Below are 12,377 nucleotides of genomic sequence, written 5' to 3' on the forward strand. Positions count from 1 at the left end.
GGAATAAAAAATCACAGCTTAACGCTAGGGATGCACATTTCGAACATCTAAAATGTTTCTTAGAATGACACAAGTTAAAAGAAGATTGTATTAGTTCTGAACTCACAATTGGCCTTCTCTTAACGTAAAGAACTACCTTTTCACCGGATACTGTCTGAAAATTGAGAAACAAATACTATAAAGAAAGTAAACATTTTTTGGAATCTGGCAACCAAAAAGAACTTTTATTTTTTCCAAACTATTTGAAAGAGAGCAAGAAAAAGAAATAGAAAGAGGAAATGTTTTTTCTCATAAAGAAATCAGTTTTTTATAGGGGAGAAAATGTCGTTTCTACTGTCAGAGAAGTTTATCCCTTTTAAATTTGATATAAACATGTCAGGAATTTGACATTTCTCTCATGATGCTGCTGTTCTAAAAAACTGCTGCTTAGCCATGGATTTTCTGCTTTCTACAAAATTTTTGATGCTGGATTCACAGTATCAAAAAATATTTTGTTTATATATTTTTTAAATTCATACAAACGAATAATGATTTGAAACGAGCTGCTTTTGAAAGTTTGTTCTTTTCTGTAAGGAATAAACTGGCTGTCTGACACAGACAGAAGGCTGAAATAAAAATAAAAAAACTTCTTAGAATTTCTTCGGCGATTTTTTTGAAGAATAATCTTTTACAGCTTATTTAAAAGGGAAAAGGCAAAGACAAATTCTTTTCAAAAGTATTTTGTGTCCATGCGTTTTCATATTTTCTTTAAAGACAATCAACCAATTAAAATAACAAATTATTAATAGGTTAAAGTCACAGTGCCCGAGTTATCAGATACAAAAAATATTGAAACTCCTTCTATAGGGGAATTATTTCATAATTCTCAATTAATATGAACCAGAATTTATTAGCTTTTTCGTACCTTTATATCATTGATGAAGAAAATAATAGAACAAATGAAATCTTTCAAACAAGACAACAGTCCTCATAATCATTCTAAATCATAAAATTTTTCTGAATTCGACAAGCAAAATTCTAGATTTAGATTTATTGAATTCTAAAGCCCCTTCCTAACCACAGTGATTTAGATGCTAATTGTGATAAAGAGGGATTCAGTTTATTTGTTTGAACAATAATTTATGCGTTTTAATTTGTTTTTATATCATTTACATAATCAGAAAGAGGAAATGTTTTTAAATATTCTGATATTTAAAAATCTTTTCTTAAGATTTTTTAAATCTAATTTTTTTTGTTGCCATCTTTGATTTTTAGATATATTTAAATGTATTACTGATACAGAAAATATTAAAATTATTGGTTCACTGTTGAAGAACATTACATATTCTACATAAATGGAAATTTAAAAAATGAGCAGGAATAGTTCTATAGAAAGCTACCATTTGGAAATGCGGATTATTTTTGTACTGTTTAAAGTATTTTAATCTACTTTTTTAATCTACAACCATATTACTTAGAATTTGTTTCATTTTGAAAATAAGTCGCGCAAATGATTTTTATTACCCTCTCTACAAATATAGATTATCTTAAAAACATTTGATAAGTAGTCTATGCGTGTTGTCTGTGACCCGAATGTATGGACAGTTTCTTTTAGATGGAGGACATTGCAAATCTTATATATAATATACTTATAGACTATTGTATATTTTCTTTCTCATTTAAACACGTCATGTCCTTCTTCCGTTATATGCATTGCGGATTGTAAGTTTCTCTTAATACTTTGCAGGAATATTTCAAAGTATCTGAATTTTGTGGTATATATACTCTGCTGAAAACTGTTTATTTTCAAATTTGAAATTACGTTGAAATTTAACAGTGTTTTCATTGCACGAATGATTTTCAAGATTAATCAATAAGGTAAATTTATCATCATAATTTTATTTAACCCATTGTTTAATCTTTTAGACGAAATTTAATAAATGATTGAATGCTCTTTGTATGATATAATAATTTATTAAATATATTTTTTAAAGACAGATAAGCCAAAAAAAGGCTTCTAAGTCTGCGTCTTTTCTTGCTACACAATTCAACTTTTGCTGCTTTCCATTTTGTAGGAAAGTATCCATGGTGTAGACATCTATTGTACAGATCAACACAAATTTTGCTATTACACTTAAGTGCTATTTTTTTTATTAATTTCTGCTGAACCTATCTGGACCTGAAATTTTTTTTATCATTCAAATAATGATAATGTATTTTTTTTTCAAATATTAAAAATGGAGGATCATCTGAAAGATTATATGGCGATCGAGGATACGATAAATATGCCGAATATTTTTGATTATTATTTCGAATATTTTCATACAAAAGTCTAGAATATAGAGGCAAGTAAAATTCAAGAAAAATGTCTATCGTTTCTTTAAAAGCTTGGGCAAAATAACTGTCGTTTTTTTAACAGCACTAACTTGCAAAGATCTGGATTTTTAACTATTCCAAATGGTTCGTTTGGTGTTACATTTTCACATGAATTAGACTAATGACTTTTTTGTCCAATTTAAATTTATTTCATATTTGAACCTTGTTTTTTTTAACTTGCATTGATATGGTTTCATTCCCGGAAAAGCGTATTATTCATGTTAAAATAAGAATAATTATTCATGTTAAAGCCTGGATTTTTGAGACAGAAAATAGCTCAAAATATGGTGTTATAATTTCTTTAGATGTCAAAAATGCTTTTAGCAGAGCGGTTTGCTCATTAACTTTAAAAGAAAGAATTGTCTTAGTTTTAGAGAAATCTTTTTGAGTTATGGAAATCAAACTTTTAATAGAGAATAGTCAATAGAATATTTTCAGAGGTCAAATATACCAGATCTCGGTATAGGCTTTTAATAGTTAAAGAAGAAACATCAAATTAACTTTAAAGAGACTAAAATAATTGCTTATGAAGAGATTTTTATCTGTTTTTGGCAGTAATTGAAGAGCATAAAATTCAAGAAAAATTTCGATAAAAAGAGATTTTGAAAAATTAAACTGCTGGAGCAAGAATTTTAATATTACTTTCATGCATGAGAAAACGCAGCTGGTTCCGCTTGAAAATAAAGGGATGTTATATCCCCCCTCTCATACTTTTAGATGCTGGTAATGCAGTCGTTTACTAGAAAAATGGTGTCATTATTGATATTGGACTAAATAATATGTCCCATATAAATCAAATGGGAATTAAATGATTAAAATATTAGATACGTTACTTACTGCTGCCAAATATAGGAATGGAGGAATATAATAATAGAGGAATTTCAGGAAAATTGTCAAAATCTTCTATAAAAAGGTTCTGGAAAGGATTTTTAGTATATAGAGCTTCAATCTAATGGAAAGGCACTAATATAAAAAATATTGATAGTATAAAATGTATTAGTAATTATTAGTAATTACGGGGGCTTTCTAAAAAACTATGGCAGCTCTACAGATAAATAATGACCAATAAATGTGTTATGTGATATTGAAACCGTTTATATTAGATCAAAAATCACCATAAAGACATCAATATTTTTTGACAAAAAAGGATTATGTATGAAAATATCATCTTGGTAAGATTGAAAAGATGCAATGGGATGTTTTTGGAATGACAGTTCGGCATTCACTCTGCTCAGATGAATTAAAAATGAATGAACAACACTTTTTCCGTTTTTGACGGATTTTCTGAATCACAATGAACACAGATTTTCGAAATAGAATAATAAAATATTTTCGTTTGTTTGTTTTTCCCTCTCTATCTGAAATAATCTTCCCTATCTTGCGTTTGTTGGAGCCGTTTGTTATTTTACGACAGAGACAAAATGACTTCTTTGATTATATCCTTGCGGATTTCAGCTGCACCACATATAAATTACAGGCATCAACTCTGAGCATTATATGTACAACATCAACAAATAAATTTAATGGTAGGAAACCATTTACAAATATAATGCAAGTTACCATAAAATTTTACTATTAAAAAAATAGTGACAGAAATGTTGCACACCCAAAAATTATGTATACCATTTTTGCATTTATCTTGTGTTAAAATTTTTCCAAGATATAGTAGGCTTCAAACTGGACTCCTTTTTCTTTCGTTTCTTTCTTTTTTTGAATGGCTGGTCCTTTGACAGCTATCTAAATTCCAATTTCTATTTTTTTATTATGAGTTTTTTGTCAGTGTGGTATTGATTAACCTATAAAAAGCTCATGCACTTAATCAGCACGCACTTGATTATCATTAAACTTATTTTTAGACTAAATCATCAGACTTATTTACTTTACAATAAATTACAGAATGTAACACATATTACTCATATGCGCGTTTGTTTGCAAATGTGTTGTTCAATCTAAATAAGTTCTCTCTCATACATTGCGATTAATATTATTCATCATTTCTCATTAACTAAACTCTTTGCTTCGCTTATATTTCCATATTTATGTGAAAACAGTATTTTAATGAATAATTTAAGTAACATTTATTCATAAGTTTCGCTCAATAATTACAAGGCAGTATATGTAAATGAACATCATATGCTTCAATTGCTTCTTGTAGCAATTCTGACAGAAGAAAATGAAATAAATACCTTGATTAAAGAATCGGGTGTTGCAAATATACCTTTTACGCTTTCTGAGATTTAAAAATAGACAATTAGCTGGGAGAATTTATTTTCAAAATCAGTTTTCGTAATCTTTTTAAACTGAAATTCATAAAGGATTCTTATCTCACCTTCACTTCATTTTATTAGATGAAAAATTGAAGGCGAATTAATGGTTCAGCTGTTTCCAGAAAAACTGAATTATGTTATTTGACACGTTTGGAAACTTAAAAATTAAAATTAAGAATTTTGGACGGTAATACTGTATGAGATTTGGCGAGAGCTTGAATCCAGATGACTAAATATTGCTTTCCCTTAAAAGCATTTCAAAAATTCCACTCGGGAAGGAAATATAATATTTTAAAATTTATAAACCCTTATTCTAAAAAAACGAAAGATATTAAATAAAAGTTGTTGTTTATAATGGCACTTGCCATGCACAAACTCGCTGACGAAGTCAGCGATTTTAAGCCTGGGGAGCGTCTCTTGTTTTTAGTAGCGCCAACTAGGGTCAAGAGTACGTCTTAGCTACTCACACATCTCATTCGCTTGCACAAACCCTTTTTACAGGGGGGCACATTCACACATCTCACAGATAGAACGGAGGAAGAACAACTATGCCCGTACCGGGACTCGAACCCAGGGCGCCCAGAACACGGGGAAGACGCGCTACCCCTATGCCAGGATGCCGGCATTAAATAAAAGTAACATCATTTAAATAATAAAATTATAATAATTTTTTTCGTAATATCCAAAAATTAAATAAAATCGGATTCATTAAACTTAAGACAATGAATTAGATAAATATAAAAATAAAACATTTATAATTAATATATTTTTTTTGTAACAATGTAGTTTTTCAGCTTTAAGACAGTGAATCAATTTTAACGATTTGAAAATCAGAATATTGGTTATTGGTTAACAAAAGTTTTTTTTTTTTAATATTTTTTTTTATTTCACGAGAAAAGCCATTTTGAGTAGTTATATTAAAAATAGCGTTGTTTGGGACTCAAAGTTTCAAAAATGCAATCTCAGCAATCAAAAATAATGGACAATACTATTTTGCATAACATTTAATAAAATTTCGTTAATTTTCATTTTGTGTGCTGTAAAGGATGAGTCAATTGTCTCTGAGAGACTTCAACAGCTGTTAAGATTTTTAAATCTTTTGGGAAAAAGAAATATTTCTTCAGCTATGCAGGATTTGATATTTTTAAACTAACATGAAAATAGGTCAGAAAAAAGTACTTTTCTATTCTTATTCCAACATTCATGAATGTTTGTATTGTCTCTTGTGGTCTTGATGAAAGTGCTCGAAAGAGCATCCATCCTCGAACGAAGTATTGTTGGTTGTCCCTTCTCTGGAATTGTCTTATTTGTCAACTTAATGCGGTTGCCAGAATGTACACAAGAAAACTCGACAACAGGCATTGCTTCTAGGAAATCATTTTCTGCATATTTTTGAGAAAAGAATTTCAAATTTCTAGATACAGCTAAGAAACTCTGACTTTCAAATTTTTTTTAGCTTATTTCTAACATGCATTAAAAGACATCGGCATTGTCAAAATCACGCTGTTTTTTATTAAAATAAGTGCTTTAATTAATTATAATGATACTTCAGATTTGGTGAAAAATGATGCGGGATTTCCACAATATAAAAAGAGTACAACTAGTGGCTAAAAAGTATGACGAAGATATTCAAAGATAAGTATATTCGAAGATAAAAATTAATCGAATAAAAATATATTTCATATTAGCTGAATTATTAGCAGTGCTTTTCTATAGCTAGATTTGAGTATATTATTAGATTACTTAAATGAATATAATGGAAAATCTGATATCATTTATTCATAAGGTAGCAAAATCATCAAACTTAATAATGAATACTAAGAAACTCATAAAACATTAAAAATTGAACTTATGGAACATCACAAAATTTAAGTTTCACTTTATTTAAGTCATAAAAGAAAGTCAGAACTATTTCTAACTCAGTTCATTTGAATGTGAGAAGTTCTGTCTCATGGTGCCATCACTGCACCATGTTCTTCCTACTTGTTCAAATCAAGGATTTCATTAGCTTTAAATATTCTCAGGAACAACGCGGATCATTTTGATAAAAAAAGACGCACTTGAGACGGATTAATAGTTTTTTTCAGATTTTAAGGAGCGTATACATAGAATGCTGGTAAAAAAAGTATCAAATTCATATTCTTTGGCTCTTAGCTCACGAAAATTGAACATTTTTTTCTGAAATTTTCATACGATGTTTATTTTTTAGTTATTGGTTTGGTGCATACACCAATGAAACTCAAACAGTAAAAACTTAATTGAAATTAAAAAATTTATTTCATTCAAAATAAACGAAATTTAACAAAAGGTGAAATTTGTTGAAAGTATAAAAAATTGCCAGGATCGATGAAAATAGGAACAATTGCATATTATTATTGGGTGGTAAATGCCTTGGCATCAGTAATTGGTTGGCACAGAAAAGACATAGATCTAAAAAGAATTTGGATGAAGGAAAGAAGAGTTTTTCATTCTTCCTCAAGTTGAGAAAAAAAAATTTTTTTTGGTATTCCTTGAATTTCTTCCCACAAGATGATGCTTCAACTCCGCTCATACCTCTTCTATAACATTAAAGTCCAGGGATTGGCTTGGCGGGGCGAGAGACACAGTTCTGAGGTTCTTGGATCGGTGTTTCGGATCATTTTTCTATTGGAAAATGAAACCACGGCCAAGATAATTGCATACGTACGGGTGCATGGTATTCTCAAGGACATCTTCACAATATCCACAGCAAAAACTCATTATCAGCACGAAAAGATGATGGTTAAGTGAGAAAAACGTGTACATAGAAACATCTAATACAAAACGAGTAGATATTAATAGCCTTTTACACTAAAGAAAAAAAGTTATTAAATAAATAAAGGATATATAAGTGTACTAATCAAATTTTGCGAATTTATTATGAAAATTTTCGAAAATGTTCTTTTATTATTATCAGTAGAATTTTTCCTTTCTTAAATAGATGCGATTTCATCAATTGTTAAACTTATATTTGGAGCAAATTTTATATCTTTTATTTTACACATGAATTAAATTCAAATTTTTTTTTGATTTTTTTTTAATTTTGAAAAGTTGATATTTAGTAGGGCATATAATAGGTCGACATTTAGACAAGCAAGGAACTGTTCTATGAGGAATCCGATCTTTTCCAGAGCATGTGGAAATTTCCAGGATTATAGAGGAATTCCAGCAAGCTCCGGAAGTTTCTCTTATCTCTTTCGAAAGTCTAATGAGTTACAGCTGAGCAATCGCCGCGAAAGAGTGCGTTCGTTAAGAGCAGAAAAGCATCTCCTGGGAACCAGAATTCGGTTAACTGAGAGAAATAAAAACCAAGCCTTCGAGTAAATATAAAATTCAACTATGCCGCAATACAATCTATATATTGCTGATAAACTCATTACATTAATGAAATCGCTTAAGATTTAGTTTACTTTGTATTTGATTTATCCCATTATCGGTGCTTTATTTTAAACACCGGTCGTTTTGCAATCAAAATACTTCTTCATGCGGATTTTTATTTTGTAAAATTCATCGTTTACACTAGAATCGAAAGGAACTTTTTAGTTTTGTATTGCTGACCAAGAAGCTTCAAAGATCATCTTGCAATAAAAAAAATTGTTAACCCGATTTGAATCTTCATGGACGTAGCAGTTTGCGCATGAACTTCCTGAATGACACTGAATAAGCATGAACATTCCTGAGTCATATATCATACGTAGAAACAATTATTATTATTATTATTTTGCAAATTTCAGTTAAGAATTCAAGAGAAATTTAATATTTTCTGATGTTTAAATTAAAATATTTCTCGAAAAGTAATTATAATTCAGTGAAAGATTTTTACTCTCCCATATACGAAATATAGAGAATAACAGAATAATAAATTATGTTGTTGTTTCTTATGGCACTTGCCATGGTCAAGCCCGCTGTTACGAAGACAGCGATTTTAAGCCGGTGGGGGAGCGTCACTTGTTTTTTATAGTAGCGCCATCTAGGGCCAAGAGAACGACTTAGCTACTCACGCATCACATTTGCTTGCACAATCCCTTTTTACAGGGGCACATTCACACATCTCACAGATAGAACAACCATGCCCAAACTCGACTCGGGACTCGAACCCAGGACGCCCAGATCATGGTGAAGACACTCTACCCCTATGCCAGGACGCCGGCATAACAAGTTATAGAGAATATTATGCAATGACAAAGGAGTAATTTTTACTTTCTCGAATGCAATGTATAGAGAAAGTATTGTTATCATCCAAAAATCCGATTGTGACGAATCTCTACGTTTTAGATTCCCTGAGTTTGAAAAACACATTTTTGGAAATGCTGGTGCAAATGTCCGTGACAAAGATAATACAAAAATGTTTTAAGCTTTGCATGATCTCTACATGTATGTACATCATCTTTATACCAAAATTGTAGCGAAAATAGCTTTATGGATAAAACTAGGAACGCGGATTTAATATTTTTTTTATTATAAACATCTATTAAATTTTGAGCGAAATCAAGCGGGAAGTTGAATGTCTCTTGGTTTGGACTTTCAGAAGTATGTAAACGCAGTAATTCAAAAACCCAATAACTTAAATACATTAAATTTGGAATGTGATTTTGTAACTGCAATTGTAGTTCCGTGTCAAATTTCGCTTTCAGCCGGTTCGGAAAAATTGCTCTAAAATTTATCTTTATTAGAAAGTTTGCAAAAAAAACTTTGGTTTCTTCCCTCTGGTTTAAATATATTCTAATCGGTACTAATGGTTTTTAAATTATTTTTATAAGCCTAAAAAGTAAAATGACTCCGTAGATAAAATATTTTTTTTTACTTTGGTTTTGCCGTTTTATTTTTTAATGGAGCATTTAAATAAAGTCTTCAATCATTTTGTATAATATAAATTAAATATAGTGACAGAAAAATTTCGTTGGAAAGAAAAATCTATCAAAAATTTTTTATACGTTGAGTGTCGCAACTAAATCCACAGATTTCATACTGAATTTATCTTTATTTGGTAGAGCAGAGGATCCTTACAATGAATCGAGCCATTTATTTCCCATCTATCGATTCAAATACAGTGACATATTCATCGATTCGAATACAGTAATAATTCAAATACAAAGAGATAAAATTCGTTGGATAGAAAAAGTCATGACAGAACAGAGTATCCTTGCAACGAATCTAATCACATATTCCCCATTCATCGAATCTCTTTCAAATCCCTTGAATCGAATCTTAAAAGCGAATCGCGATGCAAAACACCAAAGCTTGGAAAGATACCTCAAATAAGCCTTCCTCGGTCCATTCGGTAGGTAGTCTTAGCAAAATCCTTGCATTCGGTCGTTCGCTTCCCGCAGCTCATTAGTTAAACCTTGGAACTCAGAATTAACCATGCGGGAATTCGGAGCACTACAACTGTGGAAACTCAAACAGCTGTTTGTAGAATGCCTCTTCGCAATGATTATTCAGAAAGGATAGTTATGGAATCGTTTGTTACACCCCCTGGTCCTCTGCGGTTGCAAAACAACCCCTCGTCACGCACCGCATTTGAACTCCTCTGAGGGATTTAATTACAGGTAGAAGTTTCCTTGACTTAGATTATGAAAATTATTTGTTATTCAAATTCAAAAATATTCTCTAATGAGGGATGCATTATTTCTCTCTTTTATGCTGTCTTCATTGTTTCTGGTTGCAAAGCAATGCCTTTAGAATAGTTAAAGCAGTGTTTCTTATTTATTTTACTTCAGTGATGGAAAGTGTAAAGCATTATCGCTAATTAAATGCTTGATAAAATGCTGGTGATTTTTATTATTTTCTCGCATACAAAGTACATAGAAAGTACTGTAATTGTAAAAGAGAATTTGAATTCGAAATTTCGACGAATCTCCATGTTTTAGACCTTCCTTAGTTTGAAAAATCCACCTTTTTGGAGAATGTCTGTTCGCCTGCCTGCCTGTGACAAAGAAAACTCAAAACTGCTTTGAGCTGGGTGAATGAAATTTAGTACACGATTTTTACACCAAATTCTGTAGATTTCAACAAAATTTCGTGTAAAATCCGTTTATAGGAAGTAGGTTTGTTCTAATATACATTAGCATGATAGCTAAAAACAAAGAGAGCTAGTGCAGACGCCTATAGATTTTGAGCCAAATTCAACAAGTGAATGATCGTTTGTCTGTCTGTATCTAGGGATCATAAGATTTCATTTGAGATAGCGATTTCACCAGCGAAATTAGACAGAAGTTGAGATTGAGAAAAACTCTATAGTGTTTTTAAAAAAAATTCCTCATAGGAGATATATAATGAAGTAGTATTTGTGTTAGTTTGAGATTTCTTTCGGAAAGCTGAGGGCCATAAGTTTTCATTTGAGAAAAAAAAATAGTAAAACTGGACCAATCGTTATGGTTAGAGACTTCTTCTTATGTACAGCCGGCCAGCCCGCCACCACTGAACGTAACAGTATCGATAGGATTGTGGTTAGAAACTGGTTTCTTTTTATTTCACTTATTATTTTAAAAGCACGGAGTAATTTTTTTGCTTAATTCTATGCAATTCATCAAAGTTGGGTTAACAATGATAGATGATTTTTTTCATATCTTGGGCGGTCAGCTTTTCAACGAAGGCGACTAATTGTTAATTTAAATTGAGTGATGTAAAAATCGCTTTGCACAGATGATAAGGTTGATGAAATTTAACCTAACGGAGACAAAATATTAAAAAAGCTGAAACATTATAATACTACGCTGGTTTGAACTAGAGATTCTATTTTTCGTTGTCTTATATCTCAGTAATTATTAACAAACACCACTTTGATTGTTTTACAAAGAATACATTAATACTTTGCAAAAATTTTCAAAAACTATGACTAAAATAAATGGCATTTCTTATTTCCATCTTCAATTAAAATTCTTGCGGACTACTATTCTTCAAAAAGTTGTTCATCGAGGTTTGTTGGGAGGGGGGGGGGATTTCTGATTTCTTTTATTGCAGTTTTTTCAAATATAATTCAAGGGGTAAAAAAGACATTACATAATATAATGTTACATTTTCGGCTGTGATCGGAGAAGGAGGGGACTTGAATGTCCCACTTACTTTCTCATTTCTCCGAAGAGAACGAATGTTGAGAAAATAAATATCCAAATTTAAAAACTTTTATAAGAGATAGAAGAAAAGAACTTTTAGAAGAGATGAAGCAATAAAGTAACTAACTGATGTGAATTTGATCATATAGAAAATTCTGAATATAGTTCCTGTTTGTCAACATTAATAGTATCTATTCGGCAAACCAAAAATGGAAAAGAAATTTCTATTGTACAAAGATATTCGGTGGGAAACCAATCATTTCATCTTCGAATTCCATAAGTGATGCGACTATGAGAATGACAAGGACTGAAAGAGAATGCTACTTATGGGAATTTTTCAAAGAGGAGTCAAGGTTACAAAAAAGATGACTAAAAATTAATTTTTCAGATCATTGCTTTTAAGAAATTTGATCTGTCGAAAATCTTTAAATACAAAATTTGTTTGTCATAATAAGCAATAATTCGACTGATTTGAATTATTTTTCAATGTTCAAACGTGAGAGATTTATGGTAAAATGAAAAATTTCGCTTCCCCTCCTTTCATTTTCAGCGTCTTTGAGCAAAATGGCGAGTATAAGATTACCCAGGTCTTACAAATTATCACTTTGCTGTTGAAATCCAATAAAATTTCGCTAAAAATTATTCTAGTCTTATTAAATTCCCAATATAATTGTCAAAACGT

At 30.6% G+C, this 12,377-nt stretch overlaps 1 protein-coding gene across 2 annotated transcripts in view; it reads left to right on the forward strand.

The window, feature by feature from the left end:
* Nucleotides 1-12,377, forward strand: part of LOC129983791 (adenylate cyclase type 2-like) — a 355,856-nt gene that overhangs the window by 115,559 nt on the left and 227,920 nt on the right. The window lies entirely within an intron of this gene.

This window comes from Argiope bruennichi, chromosome 9, assembly GCF_947563725.1.
Source record: "Argiope bruennichi chromosome 9, qqArgBrue1.1, whole genome shotgun sequence".
Classification (NCBI taxonomy): Eukaryota; Metazoa; Arthropoda; class Arachnida; order Araneae; family Araneidae; genus Argiope; species Argiope bruennichi.